This window comes from Haemaphysalis longicornis, unplaced genomic scaffold, assembly GCF_048455015.1.
Source record: "Haemaphysalis longicornis isolate Haplotype H1 unplaced genomic scaffold, Haemaphysalis longicornis Haplotype H1 scaffold_61, whole genome shotgun sequence".
NCBI lineage: Eukaryota > Metazoa > Arthropoda > Arachnida > Ixodida > Ixodidae > Haemaphysalis > Haemaphysalis longicornis.
This window is the reverse complement of record NW_027526409.1, coordinates 508,160-535,729: the sequence shown is the minus strand read 5'-3', so window position 1 is coordinate 535,729 and position 27,570 is coordinate 508,160.

Here is a 27,570-nt window from a genome sequence, read left to right as displayed (position 1 = left end):
AATGGACCTCTATAACTGGCACTGCAACACCGGCAACAACACGCCCTACAACGCGTTTGTGATCTTCGCGAGCACCGGAGAGCCGGCTGTAGCAGTGGGAGGAACCATGGTGCATGCGGCTTTAAAGCTCTCTTCGAAGACCACCGGTCCGAACAAGGACGGAGGCCTCAGCGCAAGCAAGTTGAACACCTTCCGCGTGGCCTTTCGCAACGTGAAATGCGTGATCATAGACGAGGTGAGCATGATGTCTGCGGACAACCTAAACGCAGTCGATTTGAGTCGACGCCATGGCTTCTTCGCATACTACTCAGGGTTCCCCCACGGGAAGATGGTAAATGTTTATATCATTCTGCTTTCGATGTCCACATGGGCTGACCTAAGATTGTTTGGACGTAATATTTCCCTACGCTATATTCGTTTACGAAGAGGGAAGCCAGCAGTCATCAATTACAAGGGAAGCACAGGCAAATGTTTAGTAAAAGAATTGCAAAGCTCACAGAAACAAAATCAGTCCACCTACTCCCCTATGATTTCTCTACAAGCTGCTCGATTTCTTTCCTCCCATATTCGCTACCCTAATTATGGAACAAACGCACGCACGCACAGACACGCACTTCCATTTTCTCCACTTTTTCCAAGTTCGTGCGCATCATCACCTATGCCGCCGTTGCTTTCTACTTAGCTTTATTATGGTCATCGCTTTTTGGTGAAAAGCACTTGAACACATTGTAATGTTTCTCGTGCACAGTGCTTGCCGACAATCTCGTATTCTTTCTTTGAGAAAATAACTCTCTTCATTTAGAAATTCCCCTCCCTCTCAAATGTGAAAGTGCTGTTTACTATATATATGTTCCACTTTTCTTATGGCTATCAGCATCAGTCACGCAGCAATGACCGCGCAGCACTCCTTGTACGACCAGCCCCTGTCTGCCTCGCGTCTGACGTTCCCGCAAGCGTCGCTTGAGGTCATGCGGTGTCCCTACGAGACACCCTATACCATTCCTTCCCTATTCCACCCAAACCCGACCCTCAAAGAATATCGTCCAACCCCTCCTCTCTCGGCAGCAGCCGGAAATTTAAGGAAGTAAATCCCGTTTCTTTCTGGCTAATTTGCTTCTGAAACACATTCCTTATTTCACACACATTCCTTATTTGAAACACATTTCTCATTTCTGACCCTGTTTTCTCCTCCCTTTTTTAGACAAGTAATAAACACGAGAGTATGAAACTGGCACGAAAAAGCTTTCCCACAATAAAAAAAACAAATTTTAAAGTCCGCACGGATCACAGGCCCCTGGGGGGAATCGTGTGAAATTGCATTGATTGGTTGACTTATTGATTCATTGATTTATTGTTGATGGGGTTTAACGCGCCGACGCTACTCAGGTGAAGGGGTGCGCCGTACTGTAGGGCTCCGGATTTATTTTGACCAACTGGGCATCTTTAGCGTGCGTCGAAATCTCGAACACACGGCCATTTTTGCTTCTCGCCTCCATCAGGAAAGCGGCCGCCGCGGCCGGGAATCGTATCCGCGTCTTTGTGCGCACCACCACAAGTGAAATTCTAAACCTTGAATTACTTCTGTAACGCACAAAATATTGCAGCTATCCCCGAAACGGAAAATAATGTTTGAAAAGCTGTGTAAAATTAATAAACGGCAATACCCTGACCAGGCTTATTTTGTGCCCCATTCCTGGTGGGTAGGTGGTAGACGCATTCATGTGAACAATGCTGAGGCTGGCGATGCCACTCACGTGCACGTATGTTGAGAGTCAACAACTGGCTAACGACAAATAAATCGTGATTTCGATGATGCGTCGCTAAATACAAATGCACGGAAAATGTTTAGCTTAGAGACAACCAACATAATATTATGGAACACAAGATGGTCTCGAAATCCCAGCGGTACTAACGGTTTTGTGCCTCTGCGATAATTGGAAGGGCACATGTCAACGCAAATGCGTATTCTGTAGAGGAACTCCCAGGTCTTGTCCAGAAAACGTTTTTGCTTTTTTTCAGCACTCTCGACTTTCGTATACAGGGTGTTTCATGCAAGACATCAGTAATATTTAAAAAGTGGGTTTTGTATGTAAAATTGTTTTTCTTGTGCCAAGGGATCATGGCCCGTGGCGTCCGCTATAAAGCGGGTACCAAGAGCTATTGGGGGAAATAATTATAAGAAGATTTTCCTACATTTTAAATATATTCTATTCAGGCGCCTCGTTGGAATGAGTACATTGTAGATTATCATGGGTACATCCGGTGTCAATTATTACATTTACGAAACTGTAATTGCGTGCAGAGCCACAGCGCCCAGAACCTCAGGTCTACGATATGCGCAACGGTCCGGGCGGCATTTCTCCGCTGCAAAGCCACATCCACACGCTCATATCACTCCGATATGTACACGTCACACGCACGCCGCGCTTTATCTTTCGGCCAGAAAAGAGACAAGCGGCGTCGGGTGCATCACCCGGTGCCACCTCCTTCGCCCAGATGTGGCTAGTCATACCGATTGCCGAGTGCGTCCGCGACCTGCCGCCTTTTGCGTACGGCGGCCATGGTTCTTGTACAAATAACGAAAAAGGAAATGATGACTTTGTAACCTACAAATCTGCCTATCAAATGCCTTTCACCTGTTCAGGTGCACCGTGCCTCTGTTGGGGCCGAAGGTAAACGCGTGTGGTATGCGTGGGACATGCGCAGTTGCGACTGACATTAGCGTGTGGGCGCTGCTTTGAGGCGCTGAGTTGCCGCCCAGAGTCCTTTACGCGCATCCGGGGGCTGATATTCTGAGCTCTGTACAATCGGAGTCAATTCGAAGGTGATCGCTCGGGCATATAAAGCAGCAACGCCGTGTTATGGGTTGAATTAGGGTTGTATCATTAAATAGACAACGAGAAGAAGAAGGCACTGCTACCTGTATCTCCAAAGTTCCTGAAACGGCCGCGGTGTAGTTCGGAAGGCCGGATAATTTATGCTAGCGTCATATTTTTCAGATTGATCCCTAATGTACCTCTTAACGCAATTAAAATATAGGAAATATAATAGTCAATACCGGATGGACTTATGATTCTCTACAATTCCCTCATTACATCCAAGCACCTAACTTAGAATAATGAGAAAGGTAAACAATAAAGTCTAGTTAAAAATCCCCTAAATAGCAATTGCAACCGAATTTATAGCACACGCCAAGCCCCTGACCAGTTAGTGCAACAAAAACAATTGAACTTCCAAAATCCCATTTTTAAAAATTACTCAGTCTTCCTGAAACACCCTTCATACAAACACATTATTTTAACCGATTTTTATTTACTATCCTTACTTATATAATGTCTCTCTGTATACCATATATTCCTCAGTTACCCAGTGCCTTAACCGAAAAGGCACAGGGCTGTTGGCGAGCACTTCAAATAAATAAGAATAAAATAGTGCGTGGTTGGGCGCCTTGGCAGCCGTGCATGTAGCGGCCTTCCTCAATAAACCAAACATTAGAGAAAACAGAGAATTTCATGTAACAAAGAAGCTTTTCTACACATGTATGATAATTTATCAATATTTTTGGGCACATTTTGCGCTGTGAAACAGAAGCTTCAACGCTAAGCGTGCAGACGTAAATTCAAAAAAATATACTCAATTGTACCTTATTCGAAATTTATACGTCAGAAAAACTTCAAAAACTTGGTAAAACCTAACTTCCAGCGAAGCCCTCAGTAAATACCAGAGAATAACGCACGAAACAAGACAGGAAAATTGCGCTGATCTACACGTAAGTTTAAAAGAAAACATCGCATCAGGCGGAACACGAGAATAACTTGACAAACACTTGCGCAAGTGTTTGTATAGTTATCTTTGATGCGGTCTCGCTTTCTCTGGAACCATGCAAAGACACATGCAGATGAATTGAATGCCTGCCACTAATGAAAGATTTTCTGCCACTTCCTTGAAACTGACTTTCAGCGTTCCGTTGAGGACGTGAAAGAAAAAAATGGCCCTTTTACTGTAACACGCTACACAAACTTGACAGTATCACGCATTACCCCAAGATTACATGACCCAGCGGTATCACGTTTAGGTGGCTTCGAAAGACTCGCATCGCAGCCAGCTGAGGTTGCCGCGATATAACGCATCCGCGCCTGCTGACGCTGTTACCATACAGTTTCTCAGTAACTATGGCTGTGACTACTCGGCGACTTCCGGACACGGTGTACCATGTATATGCATGATGTCAACCCGACCAACACTGCGCTTAGTGAGCTTTCTTTTTTGGTGGGGTATTTTGGCGCAAGGGCATCTAAGGCCAAGAGCGCCATTGCTATGATCAGTAAAAATGTGTTGATGAAATGAGTGCAAAGAGTGCATAAATTACTTCAGTGTAAAGGGTCGGATCCAAAAAATGAGTGAGGAGCTTGATGAGGCATGGAATGAGCTAACGGTGTATAGGGCCATGGTAAACAGTACACTACGGAAGAACAAGGTAATGAGGTGGACGAGAATGCTACTTTCTAAAATAATGCTGCTTTAAAAACCGATGTCATTAAGGTTTTCTGAAACTCTGCTGAAATCGAACACCGGACAATCTGATAAGAACATTTCAATGTGCCGTGGCATATTCTTACCGTGCATTTCCGGGAAATGGCGTCTTCTTTCCGGTTTCATGGCTGAGCACTCAACCAAAACATGGAGGACTGGAAGACCGTCACCACAACTGGCGCAGTTCAGCGGATGGTGACCAGTAAGGAGGTAGGAATGCGTGCCATATCTGTGTCCTATTCGTAGTGTGAATCGAAAGACCTCAAAGGCCCTGCTTTTTTTCCTGGTAGCTGATCGGCCAATTATAGGTTGTACCAGAGTCCTTCAATGCTTTTCTGGTCACGAAACTTCTCCGTAACGCTATGGGAGAGCTTCATATGGGGACCAACGCTCCCGCGCGGTGGCGCTACGAGTCTGGTGAAGGCGGCTTGGACGGCGGCGGCCGTATTTGCCGTGCGTTGGAGCGCGAGCTTGCTGGTGTTTGTTGTGTGATATAGCTTTCTAAACTCATCACGATGGGCAAACTATGTGAACTACCATGCCTCTGACGTGCTGTGTACCTGGTTGCCGCTCTGGCTATCGGAATACAACGGAAAAGGCTTCGTTGTTCTGCCTCCCAAGCGACCGCGAACAACGCGACAGGTGGAAGCGAGCCATTCCACGACAGGAGACGGACGCTTTCAGCTTCGAGTGGAAGGCTGTTCGTCTGTTCGGGAAATATTTCGACCCCACGGACATTATTCGAGCCGATGAGTTCAAAATAAGTGGACAACCTGTGCTTCTGCAGCGAGAAGCTCAAGCTCCGCGTTGCCCCTGATATTTGAAAACCTGCCGGCGTATCTTACGAAGCCCAAGCCACGATCGCGCTCACAACGAGAAAATCCAGCTGCTAAACGTTGCCGCGTTTCGTCGCCGCACAAAGATCGGACTGCAGCTACTGTTATTTTGGTTATCCAACCAGATATTTTGAATTTGGAAAGCGGAGCATGGCTATCTTTGCCTGCATATATTTTTTTTTACTTGCCTGCCGCGCTTGCCCAGGGGCTAAGGCGTTGTGCTGATAAGTCCAAGGACGCAGGTTCCCAGCCGCTTTTCTGATGGAGGCGAAAAGAGAAAACGCTTGTGTGTTCGAGATTTCGGCGCAAGTTAAAGATACCTGAGTGGTTAAAATTAATCCGGAGCGCTACACTACGGCGCGCGCCCCATTGTCTGTGTAGCGTCGGCACGTTAAACATCATAATCAATCAATCAATGTTTTTTAACTTGCCGTTTGGGTGGGAGGGGTGTGACAGGCACTGAGCGGGCGAATTTTTATCTGTTGACACCCTATGCCTATGAGAACAGCCGAGAAAGTAGCTCAAAACTGTAGCATTTACTCCTACCCTGGCCCCTCCCCGTGCCTATTATTCTGCTTCCATTTCGTGAGCGTTTTTTTGCCCTGCTGTCCACGCTAACTTTCCGAATCTCGATTATAGTTTTACATTATTAGTGCGCTATAAAATAGCGCAAACACAGCGCCAACCCAACGTGCTGTACGTTTGCACACCTATTCGCTCAGCGCAGTATGTCGCGCCCAGGGCTGAATACAGATTTAATTCTGACGCTAGTTCACTCAAATCATACAGGCGGCTGCAAAGGCTAGTCAAAAATTGAAAACGCCAGATGACCGCCTTTTCGAAGCGAGAATGTAGCGGTGCTTGCCGGAATGAACGAACACTGCAACATATGCGCCTCAGTAACACCCGGGGTCTTGCCTCAGTTTCACAGCTGAGCTACGGGACAACAAATGACTAAAAAACGACAACTGACTGACTAAAAAACAACTGACTGACTCAAAAGCTAATTAAAAAACTTCGCTCGCATTTATACTGGTGGAAATGAAGAGCAGATGAAAGTAGGCGCGTGCCGGCGGAGAAACAGCCGGCCAGGAAGCGTCGTCGACCGCCGGCGAAGCCTTCACGTTAACAGGGGCGATCCTAGCGGCAGCTTTTGTCCCTGAATGAAACTTCGGCCGGAGTTTCGTGACCAGAAAAGCATTGAAGGACTCTGGTTGTACCAAGTGAAGCTTGTTGTTTACTTCTCCGTCCCATTCTTTCTGCCAGAACTTAAGGTGTATGTGTTTTACTGCTGGTTTCATATCCAGGTAAGGTGCTTGCGTGATGCCAATACTGGTTCTTTCTGCTGCTATGGCGGCAGCCTGGTCGGATTCCTTGTTGTCAGCTATGCCACAATGGCCATGAACCCAACACACTAAAATTTCTAAATTTAGCTGGTGTGCTTTGTACAGAGTTTTAAGAAGGGCAGTAAATGTGAAATTCTTGGTGCCCTTTCCAGTGGACAGGGCCTTGACAACGCTAAGTGAGTCTGTAAAGATAACTTACTTATGTGTTTTGATTGTGATAATATGTTCCACAGCCAGATATACTCCGTGTGCTTCTGCTGAAATATGTTTGTGATATTTTGTATTGTTTTTGTTATTGAAAGATGCTGTCCAACAGCTGCACAGGCCACAGCCGATTTGGTTTTCGATGCATCAGTGAAAAACTGAGCCGCCGTGTACTTTGTCTTGGAGGTATGCGAAGTGCTGTTTGACATCAATAGTGAGCCTTTCCTGTCTACTTGTCTAAATGAGGTGTCGCATGATATGATGCTCGTATCCCAGGGTGCCACGCGTTCATTGGGGGTCATTTTGATGGTGTCATCAAACGAGATGGATAGTTTTGTAGAGATGGAATTGGTCAGCAGTGGAAACGGTTGAGCTAAGGAAGGTCGATTTGAAAACAGCAGCATTCTTGAGTTATTTCTAATCAGGGAGTCACACGGGTGCTCCGGCTGTGACGTAACCTTCAGGGAATAAATAATACCAATAAAAGTTCGACGGTACTCCAAATACCAACAGTCTGATTCAGCATAGAGGCTCAGTACTGGACTAGTGCGCAAGGCCCGTGTGGCCAACCTGATGCCCAGATTGTGGATAGGATCAAGCATTTTCAGTGCAATGCTGGAGGCTCACCCATAAAATACACATCCATATTCTAGGCGGGACAAAACAAGCCTTTTGTACAGGTTTAGTACACACTTCTTGTCAGTGCCCCATTTCATGTGTGATAGTACCTTAAGCACATTCATTGACTTCAAGCACTTCATTTTCAGATGATTCAGGCGGGGGGGGGGGGGGGTGAACGAGAGTCTCGAGCCAAAGATCAAAACGAGAAACTTATGTTCTGTTTTAACTGGAAGCAGTTGTCCTTTAAGTATATTTCTGGTGCAGAGGCAATGACCCTTTTTCTAGAGAACAGTACACATGCGCTTCTTGAAGCGTTAAACTTGAAACCATTCTCTGCTGCTCATGTGGAGAGCTTATTCACTGATAGCTGAATTTGGCATTCACAAAAGGAGAGATTGCGGGACTTAGAGCCCATCTGCACATCGTCAACATACACAAAGTAAAACATGGTTGGCGGTAGTACAGTGCGTAGGGACTATATTTTTACAATGAAAACTGTGCAGCTCAGCACACCTCCCTGCGGCACTCCTGTCTCTTCTGTAAATGGTCATGCAGCCACGGTTTCAAGCGATGTAAAAAACGTACAAACTCAACATGTACCACAAACAACTAGTGTGGGCGAAAGGGACTAGCGAAAAAAATAGAAACACTCCCGCCAATGCTCTCCGTCGTCATCGCTCGTCACTGCCGATCGCTTGTTGTGGGCTGCTGCTGGCCGGAAAAAAGCGAGCGACAGCAGCGGCCCGTCGCGTGCCGCTGTAGGCAACCCCAGGGGCCTGAGTATAATTTTTTTCGGTTGTCGCTGTCGCACACACTACCTGATAGCTGTACGCAATTAGGTTGTGTAACCTCCTTGGCTGCACCCAATGAGTTATGGTTTTTCCGTCGCTCGCCGCCGCATGTGGTCACCCGTTTTCCCCACGCGTAATCCTCCCAAAGCGGACTGCATACTCTGGTGTTCAATGTGGGTTGCCCTGGTGTGCAGCGTCCCATGTGAATTTAATAAATATTCGTAAACTCGCTGTTCCTCGTGGTTAGCCGCGCAAACGTTCTTCGCGCTTAGCCTCGCAAAACGAGAAGTCCGATTGCTTAACTTGCCCGTCGGACCGCCTGAATCCAGCGCTTTCGCCGCTCGACCTCGTACGGTTTAGACGGAGAGGAGTAGAACAAAATATTCGCATCGAATCCTTCCTGATTGTGGTACTGGTAGACAGAGCAATTCATTAATTTTCGAGCTTTCTACGGAAAACGTCGTGACCACCGCCGCTGCCGCCGCTCGCGTTAGGAGCCATTTGTTTTGAGCGTCTGCTGGTGGTACTACCAAAATAAAATTGCGCTCCCACTAGTGTGGCGCTACCTGTCAGCCAAAACTAGAGTTCCTGTATATTGCGTAGCGCAAGAGTTGCCCGTGTGATTGCCACATGCAGCGGGTTTCTGTTCGAGAGTAAAGCCCGCTTTCAGTGCTGCGCACAAGACCCCGTATTCAGCCAGGTCTGCTCAACTGAGCATCGGCGGCAGCGGCGGCACGTCAGCTGATAAGCAGCCGAATATCGTGCGCCAACTTTTGTCTGCGGTGCTCCTATCCATTCCTCCTCGCCGCTGCCGCTAGCTTGGCGGCCTAGCCGCAGCTCCTACAGGCGAGACAGTTGGATTTCCCCCACGACCTGGAACTCAAGATGGCGGATGGGCGCGCAACTCTGCTCCCATAGGGGAGCTATATACAGGAACTCTAGCCAAAGAGACAGTGCAAGTTCCCTATAAACCTACGTCTTAACGGTCACCAGGCAGATACTCTTAGCAAATCCTCCATGGCTGTAGCGCAGCATTTCAGCCAACCAGGTCACAATTTTGATGACCTTAAGTCTTATATACTTCAGTCAAACTCTAAGTGTACTAAGGAAGATACCGAGAATCCTGCTTAATTCACAAATTCAACTGTATGGAACCTCAACCCTATGGAATATCAACCCCAGGCTGACTTCCCTATTACGGACTTCGCGACTCAAACTATACAACCTTGTTTCCACCTCAACATCTCCCCCTATATACTCCCAAACCAATCCGCTTTCTCCATGGACCTCTCCCCGTATGTATACAGTGTGACGTCACGAAGCGCACGTGCGCGACGGGTGGTGCCTGCTGGCGGCCGCGAAGTGCGGTGGCGGTTGGCAGAACGCGCCTGCGTCAACGGCCCGGCCTGGCCGCGCGACGCCCGCAAGGAACGATGTGCCGTTGGTTCGGGCTGTCACTGGCCGCCTACATTGCAGGGGGGGTGGGGTCTAGCTATCCTAGCTGTGGCCGTCGTACCTCCATGTAGCTTTCCGCAACTACAACCTCCAACTTAACCCCTCACTTTCCCCGATATCTAATCCCTCGATTGAGCAGTGGGAGGAAGTGCTGGCCAGCTCTAGCCTCGAAGAGCAGCTTCGGCTGATCCACCGAGCTGAGGCGGCTGGACGCTCCAACGGGGTCCTGAACTGAGGAAACCGCCCGCTTGACTCCTCTCATTAAATAAAGTTTATTCTCTCTCTCTCTCCGCAACAGTTTCGTTTACCGTGAGGTCAATTGAAGGGCGATGCTTTCGCATAATCAGTGCGCGACAGAACAGCCTAAAACGAGTCATTCTGAAGGTTGGTGCTGCTGTGATGCATTCCAAGGATGTTTTTTTAAGATTCTTTGTGTTCGGACACATTCCAAGGAAAGCTAATTCATTGTTCATTTCGAGGTCTGCTTAAGCTAAGCGCGGTGCCTCAGGCAGCGTACGTATACGCTCCCTGTTCTTCGTCCCTTTGCGTCACCCGGAGACTGTGGCGTACACACGATTTTATATCGAGGGAAAAAAGGAAAGGTAAAGCATGAAATAATTAAAAACTAAAATAAGCAGCAACGAAACAAAAATATGAACAGCAAAAGTCAAACATTATCCCAATAAAAATATCGCAATGATTTCATTCTGTACGTGATTGCCCGAATGTTTTGTTACCTTTTTCCCCAGTGAAATCGAGAAATGGTTCATCGTCATTGTGAGAGTAACATAGCAGCCACATACGGTTAGTGCGTATAGCTTGCGACAGCGCACTGAAATAATTTTCGGTATCAATTATTTCATGATAGTTAAAGTAAGTGTCCTTGTACGCCTGCTGCATTTGCCAGCGTCGGGAGGCCGCAACAAATGAATACATTCACTGAGTTTGTTCGCTTAGGCCAAGCACATTTTTCGAGATTTCTCGAGTCGCGTGAGTGGCCCATCTCGCGCCGAAGGCACGATGCTACATGTGAACACGGCAAAAATCTCTGTTTTGCCGCATCCTCAAGGCAGAATATAATTGATAAAGGTAAAAATTTATTGCACTCACAAGCAATGAATTTCGTTCGTCTTGAACAGATCCCCCCATAAGACCAAACTTGTCGTTGTCGATCTGGCGGCAGGCGACTAACACGGATCTCTCGTCGAAACATTTATTTCGCGTCGCCTAAGAAGGTTAGGCATTCATTGTGTTTTTAATACACTAGACTACCTCCTCAAGACATGACAATATTTCGCAGCAAAAACATTTCCCTCTGCCTCCTGCCCCCCCCCCCCCCCCCGGCACTTTTTCACTTGATCAAATTTCTGCTGGTGCTGCATGATAGCAGATGGTTGGTAAACAGCATCATTTCCTGGCACGAATCAGCGCGGACTGCCAATGTAGACGGTATGACTGCGCTTTGGAGAACAGCAGAAGTTCGAGAATGGGAAATCTTGCTATGAGTAAGAGCAGACCATGTCGCTGCTTTGGCTGCCAGCCTCTTCGGCACATTGCGCGCATCCAAAATACACGCCGAATTCATCTCTTTGGTGACTCCGAAGTCTGATGCGCTGATTCTGCTAGCAAGATTTCAGTAGCCGAGAGCACAGCAGTCCACCGGCATCACAAAAGACAACACATAAACAAAAACTCCACTTTTGCGCGCATCTAATGCAGCCTCACTGCATACGCCCCGCGCGCCGGTCCGAATGTATTGCCAACCAACCTCTCGGCCACACCCAGCACGTGCGCTTTCCGTGACGTCACGGCCTCCACGTGACGTACCCCGGGAGAGGTCCATTCCACTTACTTGTCCCCTCTCACCTGGGGGCCTCCGCCTATATAATGCGTTCCAGGCAGGCCCTGACGAAGGAAAGTCTCTTTGCTGAACCGTTGGCAACAATCGTGGTTTCTACCTTTCTGGAAGTATCGTTCTTATATATGTGTATATATATATATATATATATATATTGTGATGGACTCGTTTGGCCTTGTGGGTGTACGACGCGTAAGAACGGTACTCGAGAGGGTAAGAGAAAAGAAAGTATATTAACAGCACCACCAGAAAAACGAGACAGCGGAAAAGCGGTACAACTGGAAAGCAAAACAGCAAAAACACACGAGTCCGATACCCTTAACCAGTGTTCAATAGAGGGAGAAAAAAAAACGTTCTCACAGCCGCCTCGACGGTGGATGTTCGGCGACGTCGATGGCGGGTCGTCGCCAGTCCGAGTCACGGTCGAGCGCTGGCCGTCTGTCGCCAGCTCTGCCCGAGCGAGACGGAAGAAGATGCACCACGTCCTACGTGGCGGGTGCAGTGCTGGTTCCGACCTGGGCCGTGATCCCGAGCCTCGGCCAGTCGCACGATCGCGCCCCGGGCGTCTGCGGGTCCCACACGGGTCGGCAGGCCTAGACTCACACGTCTCGTACTACTCGAACGGGATCACCGGAACTGCGTGTCCGCCCCCGGTCCTTGCCCGCTCGTCAGCTCCGAGTCTCCGCTGCCGCCGAAACCGCGTTCCACCTCCAGCCCTTTTCTTCCTCCTTCACGTCTTCGTGCGCCAGCTCGTGGTCCACTTTTTCCAACAATGATGGCCAATCCTCACAATCACTCCCCCTTCAAGAGGTTGTTGCGCTCAAACAACCTGCTCAGGCGGTTCGGAGGTTGTCCGTGGGCCTTGATGCGGAGCGTTCAATGTCTTTCCCAACGCGCGCACATACGCGCGCTCGATATTCAAAGTAACGGGTACAAAAAAAACATACACCCGTGGATGAAACAAAGTCAAGGATAAATTCCAAGCAAAAATCACATCACTGTGACCACAGGAAAAAAATGCACTATGGTGCTGTTGGGAAAAAAAAGTCAAGGGCAGTACATGCCACTAGAATATAAACCAACGTTGAGCAGATAGTCTTATACGGTGACCGGTGCCCGCTGGCATATGCAACGAGATGGGCCATTCCTTTCTGCCACTGCAGGAGTACCCTGCCGATCGGTGCGGTAAAAGGGCCAGTTCGAAGGATAAAAGCTTCACCGGTTCACGACACACGTTCGGTGAAAAGAAGGTTCATCAGGCTGTTTCCCTTCCGCATCCTCTGTTTGGAGTGCTATAGTAGCTTGTCGACGTGTTTGTTCAGCCAGAATTCGGGGTTCATACTTTTTCAACATGTTTATGTGGAACAAGCTGGTTCGCGTGCCCAGGTCGATGACGTAGTCGACATCATTTCTTCTTTCCAGCACAGTAAAAGGCCCCTTCCATGTCAGGATGAGCTTGTTCGTGTCGGACGGGAGAACAAGCAATACTTGGTCTCCAGGGCTGAGTTGACGCCTTCTTGCCCTTCTGTCGTAGTAGCGTTTCTGCACTACCTTGGCTTTGCTAAGCTGTTCGTGTGCAATACGACAGGTGTTTTCCAGGCGTCGTCTCAGATCGACAACGTAACCGTACGATGTCTTCGTGTTCTGATCGATCCCTTCTCCTGTCCATAACTCCTTCAAGATGGCCATAGGACCCCTGACGTAGCGGCCATAGATCAAGTGAAAGGGTGAGAAACCCAGGCTGGCTTGAGGCACTTCGCGGTAAGCGAATATTAGCGGCGCCAGGTACCTATCCCAGTTTTTAGGGCTCTCCTGGCACATGCGGCGAACCATTTGCTTCAGCGTGCCGTTGAACCGCTCGACCAGCCCGTTGGCCATGGGATGATATGGTGTCGTGGGCAACTGTGCAAACGAGAGGAGCCTGCTCAGCTCCTTCATCAGGCCTGATGTAAATGACTTTCCTCGGTCGCTAACGATTTCTCGTGGAAAACCAACGCGGGAAAACATTTCCATCAATCCTTCGGCCACCTTCTCCGTCTCAATACTCAGTAGGGCAACTGCGTCTGGATAACGTGTTGCAAAGTCTACAATTGTGAGGACGTACCGATTCCCCTTCTGGGAGGTTGGGGAGAGAAGACCGATAATATCGATCGCCACTCGCTGAAACGGGGTCTCGATGACTGGCATACTTCCAAGAGGTACGCGCCCCACCAGATGTTTCGGTACAGTTCTCTGACACACATCACACGATCTTACAAAGCGCGTGGTATCGGATCGCACTACTGGCCAATTACCTCCTCCAGCACGCTATCCGTTGTCCTTCTGATGCCTTGGTGGCCGGAGAGAATCCCTTCGTGGGCCATTTTTAGAACGAAGTCCCGGAGACCGCTAGGAACGACTAGTTGTTTCATCTCCTTCTTCGATGGGAGCCGACATCGGTGGAAAAGAATTCCGTGCCCGAGGACGAAGACCGTTTCTGCTATCTTCACGGTAATTTCCCTGCAAACCGAGTCGAAGCAGGACTGAAGCGTGCGGTCTTCTTTCTGCATCGAAGCGAGCTCCGTTGGGTTTATGTTGAGTGGGCTGATGGAAGCTACAGGTAGCTGGTGCACGCGTTTCGCCGCACTCGCGCATTCCTCCTCCTCCTTGGCGGATGGTGGTGGCGCAAATTGGCTTGGCCTAAGTGAACTTTCGTTCACCTTGTTGGACTTCGACTTCTGCTTGGAAGAGGGATGTCTTTTCGGAGAGACTGAAGTGTGTTGCTGTCCCTTCCAGTTGACGTCCGGCGCTGCGGCATCACGAACGCCAGCGACATTTACCAATATCACCTCGTAAAGAGGGTTGTCCATGCAGGACGCTGTCACGTGGCCGGTGAAGAATGGGCAGTCAACATACACTTCGGCTTCAGGTAGGCACAGAGCAGTGCGGTCAAGAAGATGCACAGTGCTCATTCCTCCTGTAAGCTTCGAATCGGGAACCAAAGATCGGTTTACGATTATAGTGTTACAGCCGGAGTCGCGTAACACGGTCACTCGCCTTCCTTCCAGCCAACCGTTAGCGGTAGGCATTCGGTCCTTGGAAGCCTGGGAGGTTTTGCGGCTGAGGGCCAAGTTCTTGTGTTCATAAAGGGTTGCCAGCTTGTCCTCATTACCATCGCGACACTCCGTTGGACGACTCAGCGAACATGACGCTTTGTTCGCAGAGTCTACGTTAGGGCACGTTTCCGCTTTGTGTCCGGTCTTGCGGCACTTAAAACAGGAAACAGTTTTTTGGCTAGTGGAAGCCCTGGTCTTCGACCAACAGTCGGCTGGCTTGTGCCCTCGCTTGTTACAAAGGAAGCAGTGCGGCTTTCCTTCGACATCCTGGAGGTCAAGCATTCTTGGAGGCAATGGCGGCTTGCCAGACTCTTTCTCCTCTCGGCGTTTCCCTAGGTTTGTAAGACATTGGGCCTCGAGGTAGTTGTCAGCATTCTCGGCTAACTGGTTTAACGTTTGACAGCCCCTTTCCTTCAAGAAAATGGCCAGCTTATCATGACACTTGCTCAAAAACTGCTCCGAGAGTATTTTGTCACGGAGAGCTTCGTAGGTTCTGCCGGTCTTAGCCAGTTCCTGCCAGTTATCAAAATAGCCTAACAAGCGACCGTGAATTGGCGGCCTAACAGGTCGCTTCGGCCATTTGGGCTGAGGCCACCCCCCCAACCTGAACCCGGTGTCTCACCAATAAAGTGTTTTTCTCTCTCTCTCTCTCAGAGTTCTCTGGCTTGGTTCCACGAAACTTGGTGCGGTACCCCTCTTCAGTGTAGCGAAATCGCTGAAGCAGGGTCTGCCTCAGCTTAGCATAATTCAGCGCATCATCTGCAGCCATGCGTCCGACGACAGTCAAAGCTTTACCAGTGAGGCACAGGTTCAATGAAAACGCCCACTTGTCCTGCGGCCAATTCTGGCTCGTTGCGACGCGTTCGAAACGCTGGATGTAAGCGTCAAGTTCATCGCGCTCTTCATTGAATGTCGGTATCAGCTTGTGGGGCCTGTCGTACCCATGGGCGACGCTTGTAGATCCAGACGTGCCTGACTCTGCGCTAGCATTGGGCTGCTGCTGTCGTACTTGTAACTGGAGTTCAAGGACCGACCGCTCCATTTCTAAGCGAGCTGCCGCTTCCCTGAGTCTGGCACGCTCTCTGTCAACAAATTCTTTCAACTCAGTACCGGAGAGGCCAAATTTCTCCCCTAGGCTCACTAACTTCTCGAGCTCCATTTTTGTCTGTCACACACACGGTAACAAGGCGAGGCTCTTTAAGGTGAAATTAAGAGCAAAGTCCTGTCGCGGACGCCAGATTGTGATGGACTAGTTTGGCCTTGTGGGTGTACGAGGCGTAAGAACGGTACTCGAGAGGGTAAGAGAAAAGAAAGTATATTAACAGCACCACCAGAAAAACGAGACAGCGGAAAAGCGGTACAACTGGAAAGCACAACAGCAAAAACACACGAGTCCGATACCCTTAACCAGCGTTCAATAGAGGGAGACAAAAAAAAAACGTTCTCACAGCCGCCTCGATGGTGGATGTTCGGCGACGTCGATGGCGGGTCCTCGACAGTCCGAGTCACGGTCGAGCGCTGCCCGTCTGTTGCCAGCTCTGCCCGAGCGAGACGGAAGAAGATGCACCACGTCCTACGTGGCGGGTGCAGCGCTGGTTCCGCCGTGGGCCGTGATCCCGAGCCTCGGCCAGTCGCACGATCGCGCCCCGGGCGTCTGCGGGTCCCACACGGGTCGGCGGGCCTCGACTCACACGCCTCGTACTACTCGAACGGGATCACAGGAACTGCGGGTCCGCCCCCGGTCCTTGCCCACTCGTCAGCTCCGAGTCTCCGCTGCCGCCGAAAGCACGTTCCACCTCCAGCCCTTTTCTTCCTCCTTCACGTCTTCGTGCTCCAGCGCGCGGTCCACTTTTTCCAACAATGATGGCCAATCCTCATATATATATATATATATATATATATATATATATATATTGTGAGCGTGTGTAAGCGCAGTCAACATTACTGGACAATTATTGCGCTCTGGGACACTTACATGCTGTGGCCAATCGCCGTCATTCAGTAGGACCAATCCCTCATCTGTGCATACCCATTATCATCACGATCTGTACATAATCATTGTCACGAGTGGCTGATTCCGTTGAGTCACCGCCGGTCTCATTAAACCTAGTCCGCTGGTACTGGTGCCAACTTGTGCAGGGTCGTCCGTCTCCTTACAAGTGGTGGATGGTGCTTCTTTCGACCCTGACCTCTCCCTGACCTAGCTGCACCCCTGGAGCTCCGTTCAGGTCGCCTTGTGCAACCGCCACACAGTCCAATGGACCAAGAAGGCGCACCGAATGCTGCCGCACGAATTCAACCGAGTCAGCATATTTAACAGGTGAGACGAGAAGTTCAAGCTCCATAAAGTTGGTCTCTCCCTGCATGAAGTTGCAAAGACCTGGTACCGCAACAACGAGCATACCAGAACTGATTGGGCCTCCTTCAGTGAGAAGATCCGCCAGATATTTGGCACACCGTCTGCGCGTTCAGATGAGGCAAAAAGAAAACTAGATGCCCGCTGGCATCGTCCGGACGAGAAATTTGCGTCTTATATTGAGGATGTGGAAGCTCTCTGCCGTGGGGTGAACCCAGACATGTCAGAAGCTGACAAAGTTCGCCATCTACTCAAGGGAATCGCAGAGTTCGCCTTTAACTCGCTTGCCCTACAAAATCCGTCTTCCGTGGAGAACATACAAACCTCGTGTCAGCGCCTCGACCAGCTACAACCGATGCGCCTGCAGCCGCGGAAGGAATCAGCTCGTCTTCCTCCTGAGTCGGAGCTTCGTGCTCTCATACGCGATATCATTCGTGAGGAACTCCAAAAGCAAGGCCCATCATGCTCTCATAGTGACCGGTGTGCTCAGCCTGCGACTTATTTGCAGGTAATTAATTAAGAGGAGCTGGCGTCGATGACGTGTAGCCCACGCTGTACCCCCCCCTCCCCCGTGGCTTTCGCCACACCTTCGTACGCGGACGCAGCTTCGCGACCCCCGATCGGAGTTCCTGCACCTCCGCCAATGCTCCAACAGCTCACAGCGAACTCTTCAGCGGCCCATGCGTTACCAACATATTGCAACTGGCCACCGCGTATGGATTTCCGCCCTAACGAACGCCCGGTCTGTTTCTATTGTGGAATTCGCGGCCACATCTCGCGCTTTCGCCGCCGGCGCCAGCAAGATGAGCGGCGGGGTTACGCACCTTACGAACGCGATCTCCGCTACAACTAGAGCCATCGACGGCCGTTTATCAACCTCGCAACAGCTTCCCGTCGCCTCAGAATTCACCCGACTTTTCCCGCCGTCAACGTGGCCTTAGGCGTCGTTCCCCTTCGCCTGGACGACGCTTTGTCTCTCCTCTTCGCCCTGTCTCAAACGACGCCAACTACCAGCCGGAAAACTAGATGCTGCAGTTTATGGAAGGGAAACTGCATCGTGCGAACTGTCTACAACTCCTCCGGCGCGTCCCTCGAACATTTTGCCTGTAATTGTGGAAGGAATTGCTGTACAAGCTTTAGTGGACACTGGTGCTAGTATCTCAGTCATGCATAGTGATCTGTGTGGCGGGCTACGAAAAGTGAAGACGGCCTACTCTAGACCTTCATTGTGCAGTGCAAATGGTAATGTCGTACCGCCTGCCGCAGCTTGCACAGCACGTGTCGTTATCGGAGACGATTGTCACCATATTGAGTTTGCCGTTTTGCCAGAGTGCGCCCATGGATTAATTTTTGGATGGGAATTTTTTTCCTCAGCTTCTGCGGTTATTTCCTGTCGCCAACCAGCCATTCACATTTCGAGCACAGAGAGAGAGAGAGAGAGAGAAAACACTTTATTCAAAAGCCCGGTTAAGTGCGTTCGGTGACCGACAGCCGCAGCCTGCCGGTGACCACGGCAGCTCTTTCCGCGAGACTCTTCTGGGTCTGCAAGTCCGAGCTGCCCAGCGCCTTCTCCCAGAGCTCTTCTGAGGGGATCAAGGGAAAGGGGTCTTCAGAGCATGCCCATATGAGATGGGCGACTGTGTCCTTCGCACCACAGGCAGGGCAATTAGGTGACAGATATAAATTCGGATGAATATGATGCAGTATGGAGCGACATGGCAGCGTGTTCGTCTGTAGTAGGCGCCACAGACGTTCTTCGGCATTAGTAAGATCCCGATGTGCGGGCGGATACATTCGGCGGGAGAGGCGGTAGTGTGCGGTGATTTCTTGATAGCCTAGTAAACTGTCTCGGGCTGATCGGGCTCCATGTAAGGGGACCAGGCTTGGTCCTGCTCGGGTCGTGAGCTCTCGAGCTGCTTGGTTGACCGCCTCGTTACCCCCCAACCCTGTATGGGGAGGAGTCCAGATCAATTCCACTTCGGTGTTAGGAGGATTTTGTACGAGAATTTTGAGTGCCTGAGTGGAAATGCCTTCCCCTTCACCAAACTCATGACAGCAGAACTTAACGTTACGGACGGACTGTTTTTTGCCGCCAGGTTGTGAAGTTCTTTTGGTGTCCTCGGACAGCATTTCCGCAGGTGATGTGATAACGTCTCCATCAAGCCGTAAGCTTCCCCGAGAAATTGCTGTGTCCACATGACTCGTGCGTTTTTCACAAGGATCTGCAGCTTTGGCCGCTCGGAACACCACCACAGAGCCACTTTTGTTGCCTAAAGGCATGACCGTCACAGCTGTGGTCGACAGAGAGCCTGTTTTTGTCCTGTCCAACGCAGTACCTCCTTCGCGTGCGTGTGACCTTGCTTCTTCGGATGGTATGTCTAGTGTCGCTGCAACCCTCAGCTCCGAACTTACATCTGAGCAAACAGAACAGCTGCTCACGTACTGGCGAACCACCTTGCGTCCTTTGACGTGGTTGCTAACACACTAAAACGGACGACTGTGACCGCTCACCGAATTGAGACAGATGGCTCAGCGATTGTACGCCGGCGACCATACCAAGTCTCTTCTCACAAAAAAAAAAATTATTGAAGAGCAGGTCGCTGAGATGCTCAAGCGCGACGTTATCCGCCCATCGTCAAGCTCTTGGTCATCGCCGGTTGTGTTAGTCGAGAAGAAAGATGGATCAGTTCGCTTTTGTGTCGACTACAGTGCACTAAATAAGATCACTCGAAAAGACGCTTATCCGCTGCCACGCATCGACGATGCTTTGGACAGTCTCCAAGGAGCGGAGTACTTCTCGAGTCTCGACTTACGCTCGGGATATTGGCAGATCCCAATGCACGAGGATGACAAAGAGAAGACAGCGTTTTCCACCCCAGACGGGCTTTTCGAGTTCAACGTGATGCCATTTGGGCTCTGTAACGCGCCTGCCACGTTTCAACGAATGATTGATCGTGCTTCGTGGTCGTGAGTGGAAAACTTGTCTCTGCTACCTGGACGACATTGTTGTTTTCTCAGGTAAATTTGACCAACACGTACGCCGTCTGGACGAAGTACTGAGTTGTCTTTCCAATGCGGGACTGCAGATAAACACAAATACATGCACTTTTGCCAGCAAATCTATCAAAGTATTACGCCACGTCCTGAGCAAAGAAGGAATTCAAGCGGACCCCGAAAAGATTTGGGCAGTTTTAAATTTTCCCCGCCCACAACAGCAGAAGGAACTCCGCAGCTTCATCGGACTCGCATCATACTTCCGCAGATTTATACAAAATTTCGCAACAGTCGCTTCCCCGCTACATCACCTTCTACGCCCTCGCATCCCTTTCGTTTGGGCAGAAGATTGCGAACGGGCTTTTCAGGCCCTCAAAGACGCCCTCACGTCGAGCCCCGTCCTTTGCCATTTTAACGACAAAGCTCCCACGATGCTACACATGGACGCCAGTGGGCAAGGAATCGGTGCCGTCTTGCTGCAACTAGATGCCCAACAAAAAGAGCGAGTGGGTGCATATGCCAGTTGTTCGCTTACGGCGCCAAAAAAAACTACAGCTTTACGGAAAAGGAGTGCCTCGCTGTTGTTTGGGCAATTCAAAAGTTTCGCCTTACTTATACGGCAGGCATTTCACTGTGGTTACCAATCACCATGCGTTGTGCTGGCTATCGACACTCAAGAACCTTTCCGGACGCCTTGGCCGTTGGGTTCTTCGTCTGCAGCAGTACAGTTTTACTGTTACTTATAAGTCCGGCAAAAACCATTTGAATGCGGACGCCGTTTCACGTTGACCGTTGTCCAAATCGCCGGCCCCTGCCTCCGCGTCGACGCAGCCTGCCCTGCCCATCGCACCCATTTCTTGCGCCATGGTTGAAGATGCACTCAACTTATCGGCCTTGCAACGTGGCGATAATTATTGTCGCCGAATCATCGAAAGACTTCAAGGCACCGCACGACCACCCAACAGCCGCTTACGCCGGCAGCCAAAAACTTTCAACTCGTTAGTGGAGTTCTCTGCCGTTACAGCCATCACCCTGCAGGCAGTCCATGGGTCACTGTTTTGCCTCGGATGCTCAGGCCAGTCATTTTAGAGGCATTCCACGATGACGAGACCGCTGGAAACCTTGGTTTTGAGAAAACGTACGGCCGAATTCGTAGTCGTTTTTTCTGGCCTGGAATGTCCACAAGTGTGGCAAAATACATTTCATCATGTGCCAAATGCCAACACAGGAAACGCAGTACGTCTTCCCCAGCTGGTTCGTTACGACCAGTTCCCACTCCCCCTTGTCCTTTTGATACGCTGGGCATTGATCTGTATGGACCACTGCCACGCACACTCACCGGCTACTGCTGGATTGCAACGGCGGTCCACCATTTGACTAGGTACGCGGAAACATCACCTCTGCGATCTGGATGCGCTCAAGAAATTGCAGATTTCGTACTTCCGAGCGTCATCTTGCGCCACGGTGCACCTCGCGTGCTTTTGAGCGATCCAGGCAAGGCATTCCTTTCTCAAATTCTGGCTGAAGTGCTTCAAGCAGCAAATACTGTGCATAAAACTACCACTAGCTACCATCCTCAAACAAACGGCATCACCGAACGGTTTCATCGTACCTTCCCCGACATGCTATCCATGTATATTAAGCCGGACCACACTAACTGGGATCGAATTCTTCCTTTTGTTACATTCGCCTACAATTCGGCTATCCAGCGCACCACTGGATACTCATCTTTCTTCCTGGTTTTTGGACGCTCCCCCTCTTTCATCATTGACACAGCTTTCTTTTCTGCCCCGGACTCCCTTGCCGCCCCGTTTTCTGACGTGTTCGTCTCTCGGCTTAACCACTCCCGTCACCTGGCCCGTCTTCACACTGAACTCACACAACAAGAACGGAAAAGCCAGTACGATTCCACTCACCGCTCCGTTCACTTCCTTTTTGGGACAAGTATTACTGTGGACGCCACTACGCTCCACCGGTCTATGCGAGACGTTTTTGCATAGGTACATTGGTCCCTACATCGTAGTTGAGCAGACATCTCCTGTAAACTATCTGGTGTCTCCGGCAGCTTCCCCTACTGACCGCCGACGGGGAGGAACTGAAATAGTGCACGTCTCTCGCATGAAACGTTACAACCAGCGTACATCGTGACTCTCGGCGACCAGAAGGCCGCTTCCAGCCGAGGATGGGATATTGTGAGCGTGTGGAAGCGCAGTCAACATTACTGGACAATTATTGCGCTCTCGTACACTTACGTGCTGTGGCCAATCGCCGTCATTCGGTAGGACCAATCCCTCATCTGTGCATACCCGTTAGCACCATCATCTGTACATAATCATCGTCACGAGTGGCTGATTCCGTTGAGTCACCGACTGTCTCATTACACCTAGTCCGCTGGTACTGGTGCCGACTTGTGCAGGGTGTTCAGTCTCCTTACTATATATATATATATATATATAGAAAATGAGGGTTGGCAGTCAAGAAAACCTCAAAAAGCAAAGGGGAGGTTGTGGTGTGTCATAGAAACAGATGAAAAATTTTTTGAGTCAGAAAGTGGTGAAAGTATGCCCGCCGTGTATGATTCGAACCCACGACTTCCAGAATACCGGTCTGGTGCGATAACCACTACGCTACCAGCGGGGCTGTTCCCCCACCACCATCTTTGGTATTTATGTTAGGTATTTTTTTGTTTCCTGTACTTGGGGGTGGTAGCCCGCGATACTCGGAGTACTCGGGGTGAAGGTGACCTTCTTTTTAACCCTCGGGCCATGACTCGAGTGTCTACGACATGCAGAGGGTGGTCGACCAGCGTTGAACCCTCTTAGGCTACCTTTGGCACCAAGAATGCCAGAACAGAGGCCCTCGCTATGCATCTAGCGAATCAGAAATGAAAAAAAATGAGGGGCTCAGTGAATTAAGACAGAATAAGTGTTGGCAATAAAAAAAACCTCGGAAAGCAAAGGGTTGAATGCCATAGGCCATAGAAAGAGATGAAGAATTTTTTGAGTCAGAAAGAAACTGGTAAAAAATTCCCGCCGGGTGGGATCCGAACCCACGATTTCTAGAATACCAGTCTGGTGCGACAACCATTACGCTACCGGCGGGGCTGTTTCACCACTACTTTCTAGGGTATTTATGTTAAAGTAGTTTTTGTTTTCTGCACTTGGGGGTGGTAGCCAGCGTCACTCGGCGTACTCGGGGTGAAGGGGACAGCTTTTTTAACCCCCGGGCCGTGACTCGAGTATCTACGAGATGTCGAGAGTGGTCGACCAGCGTTGAAACTTCTTAAACCACCTTTGGCACCAACACTGCCAGAACAGAGGCCCTCGCTATGCATGTAGCTAATCAGGAATGGGAAAAAATGAAGGGCTCAGTGAATTAAGACAGAAAACGGGTTGCCAGTCAAGAAAACCCCGGAAAACAAAGGGAGGAATGCGTTAGGTCATAGAAAGAAATGAATTTTTTGAGTCAGGAAGAAAGAGATGAAAAAATGGCCGCCGGGTGGGATCCGAACCCACGACCTCCAGAATACCGGTCTTTTCCGATAACCACTGCGCTACCGGCGGGGCTGTTTCGCCACCACTTTCTCGGGTATTTATGTTAAGGTATTTTTTATTTCCTGCACTTGAGGGTGGTAGCTACCGCCACTCGGACTAATCGGGGTGAAGGAGACCTTTTTTAACCTCCGCGCCATGACTCGAGCGTCTACAACATGTCGAGGGTGCTAGACCAGCGTTGAACCCTCTTAAGCTACCTTTGGCACCGACTGCCAGAACAGAGGCCCTCGCTATGCATGTAGCGAATCAGAAATGGGAAAAAATGAAGGGTTCAGTGAATTAAGACAGAAAACGGGTTGGCAGTCAAGAAAACCCCGGAAAGCAAAGGGGGGAATGCGTTACGTCACTGAAAAAGATGAATTTTTTTTGTCAGAAAGAAAGATATGAAAAAAATGCCCGCCGGGTGGGATCCGAACCCACGACCTCCAGAATACCGGTCTTTTCCGATAACCACTACGCTACCGGCGGGGCTGTTTCACCACTACTTTCTCGGGTATGTATGTTAAGGTATTTTTTGTTTCCTGCACTTGGGGCTGGTAGCCAGCTCCACTCGGTGTACTCGGGGTGAAGGAGACAATCTTTTTAACCCCCGGGCTGTGACTCGAGTTTCTACGAGATGTCGAGTGTGGTGGACCGGCGTTGAACCCTCTTAAGCTACCTTTGGCACCACGACTGCCAGAACAGAGGCCCTCGCTATGCATTTAGCGAATCCGAAATCAGAAAAAATGAGGTGCTCAATGTTAAGACCGAATAAGGGTTGGCAGTCAAGAAAACATCAGAAAGCAAAGGGGGGAATGAGTGTATCTGCTCTCAGACCTCAACGCTTGTGATTAAGACCCCTCAAAAGAGCGACAGCATGGGAGCCCTTCACTGCAATGTGCTCAAAGTGGGTGGCCAAATAAATTTACTGTCATATATATCTCCAAGATATTTTAGTGAATCAACCTGCCGAATGGATTGTTGACGATAGAACAACAAAATCCACATTTTGTCCGTAAAGGGGAACACGACAATGTACACTTATTAATATTTAACGAAAATATCAGAGTATCCTGTCATAGTTTTAGGCCGTTCAGATACGACTGAAGAGTATAAAACAGGGCATGAATATCCTGCTAAGAAGAAAAAAAGGCAACATAATCTGCATAAACGTATGTTTGTACATCAGGTTGTCTAGGTATGGAGCTCAAGAGCACATTAAATAAAAAAGGGGAGATGACAGACCCCTGGGGGACTCCACGAGCCTGCTTATATCGAGAAGAGGCGTACCCATGTTGGTAACAAAAGAACCCTCTGTTTTCTAGAAAAGCCGCTATCCATGCAGTGATGTACTCCGGGAACGAATAATAAGCCGGGAGATCTAGGAGGATGCCATATTTCACGCTCTCGTAAGCTTTTGAGATATGCAGAGTGACCAATGCTGCAATCTCCTTATTCCGTCGCGCCCACTGGATGCGACTTTCTAAGTATATATGTGCCCACCAAATGGACCATCCTTCTCTAAAGCCAATTTGTCTGCAGTTAGGATGTTAGAAGCTCCGGCTTCTTGGGGAAAGGCAAAATCTTGGCCAAACGCCATTCAGGTAACATCCATGCGTTTCTAAGTGTTTAACGACATTTAGCAAAACTGCCTGAGCTTTATTACACAACAATTTGATCATTGTGGTGGTAATACCGTCCTGCACTGCCGCAGACGCTAGGAGGCAAGAAATCACTTTACCCAGTTCGCTACAGTGGCGTCTTCAAAATCAGCTGAACATACTGTATGACGGCTTGTAGGAGGAACCCTCGTCGCAAATCGCAGCTGTAGTTCACCAGCAATATTCTTTATGAAGTATACGATTTCTTCCGGCGTACGAACCAGTGAGGGTGCGTTCAGAGAGGGGGACGGGATTTCCTAGACCTCATAAACTTGAATAATGCTTTTTTACGATGTGGTTCTGATGGGGCTAAAAATCGGCCAGTGTTGAATGATTCCTTTGCCCGCAACACAGTTCGCTTGAACGTTGCGCGGTAAAATTTAAAATTAACGCAGTTAGCCAGATTGTGATTGGGGATAAACTGCTTCCAAGCTTTTTCTACATCGGAAATCTCTGGTACATTCTTTATTCCACCAAGGACTACACGAGTTGCTGTGGACTGATGCAACAGTCAATTTTGCTTTACGTATGAAATGATTAGGAGCGGTGATCACGCTTTCAACCCTGCAGGCTTGTTCCATAGGTGGAAAAGTAGAGAGTGCATTTCCCAACGCCAAGTAAAATTTAGTTATATTGAAGAATGAATGTACTCTGTGTCTAGGTATTTTCGCGGAGCAAACTATTTCGAAAAATTAGGGACATGATCACTGTTCTTCTGGCGATGAACTGTTGACCGCGGGCATACAAGTCCGGATGTTGCAAAAGTGAGGCCAAGGACAGCCCGCGACTGACCACTAATAAAAGTGGCATTGCCCATATATCGACCGTGAAGGTCACTATCGCCTACCCATTCCCACACACGTTTCCCTGAGGTGTCTGTCCTAAATCCCCAAGATACGTGATCCGAGTTGAAGTCTCCCGCCAGGAACACAGCTTCCTGGCACACCGCGATAGCCGAATCTAAAGGACTCACTTCAAAAACTTTGTGGGGGAAATACACGTTTTCTAACAAAAAAGGCTTTCAAGCCGGCGGAAGCTACTCAATACCGAGAATCGCACAGTGAGAGGACAAAAAGTCAAAAGTCCTAAAGGCATTATGTCAGAAATTATTACATATTATTATTAGTAAACCCCACCGCGACCTTGACGGTGCAGTCGGAAAGTTTTGTAGTTATGAAACGTAAAAAATGTGGCGGAGTCTAAGCAACTTTTTTTTAGAATGATAATTACAGAGGAAAATTTAGCAGTTAAAAAGTAGAGGCCGGAAGAAGAGGATCGAATCGAGCGGCAATTCTATTGTATCACTAGAAGAGACGCCATGATTAGTTATATGTCGGCCTCAGTCACTGCTTTGGTTACGATATTCTCTGGCGTGATGTTGCGCAACTGGGCGTTCCTATTTCTTGACTTAGCAGAGAGAGAGAGAGATGAAACGTTTATTTGAACTGAAAGGTCTTGATTGAACTAGGGTAGGTTCTCTCCTTCCAGGGCCCCTGTTTCCTCTGCCCCCGTCTTGGCCCTAAAGAACAGATACTTCTGAACCCCAGGGTCAGAGCTGGCCAGAGCTGCCTCCCATAGCTCATATAACTTGGTGTTGGTGTTTACTGAGGGCCATATAGTACGACAACCCCAGGTTGCATGGAATAGGGGGATATTTCACCGCACTTATTATATGCGTTTGTGAATTTCTCGGGGAACATCTTCGATAGCCTCAGGATGTTAGGATAAGTGTTCGTCTGTATTTGTCTAAGAGACTGATGCTCTGCAGCTGTTAAGCTTTTATCTGGTGAAGGAAAGAGAGCTCTGGCTTTTCTTTGAATGTTGAGGCGCTCACCGAAGGTATTTGGGAGAGGGGTGAGTAAGCTAAGACTACTGGCTGAGCGGTTAGTGAGTTCTCGCGCAGCTTGGTCTGCTCTCTCATTACCCTCAAGCTCCTCATGTCCCGGTGTCCAAATGATATTTTGGAACTTTGTGATATTTACAGGTAAAAGTTTTGTGGGCCTTTTGTGGATTCGGCCATTTATGATGTTTTGTACGGCTTTCTTAGAGTCCGTAATTATTTGGAGGCTTTTTCCTTGGAATTCTCCATACCTTACGGCCAATAGAAGGGCGCCAGTTTCGGCCTCCTCTGCGCTGGTGTTCGTTAATGTGAGACAGTCCCTGATTGCTCCTTCTTGGTCGACGATGACTAGGGAAGCATTGGTCTTGTCGTAAAAGCCAGCGTCTGCATATACAACGTTTGGGTTTTTTTCCAACTTTCTGCGCAGGAAATTGACCCTGGCTTTCC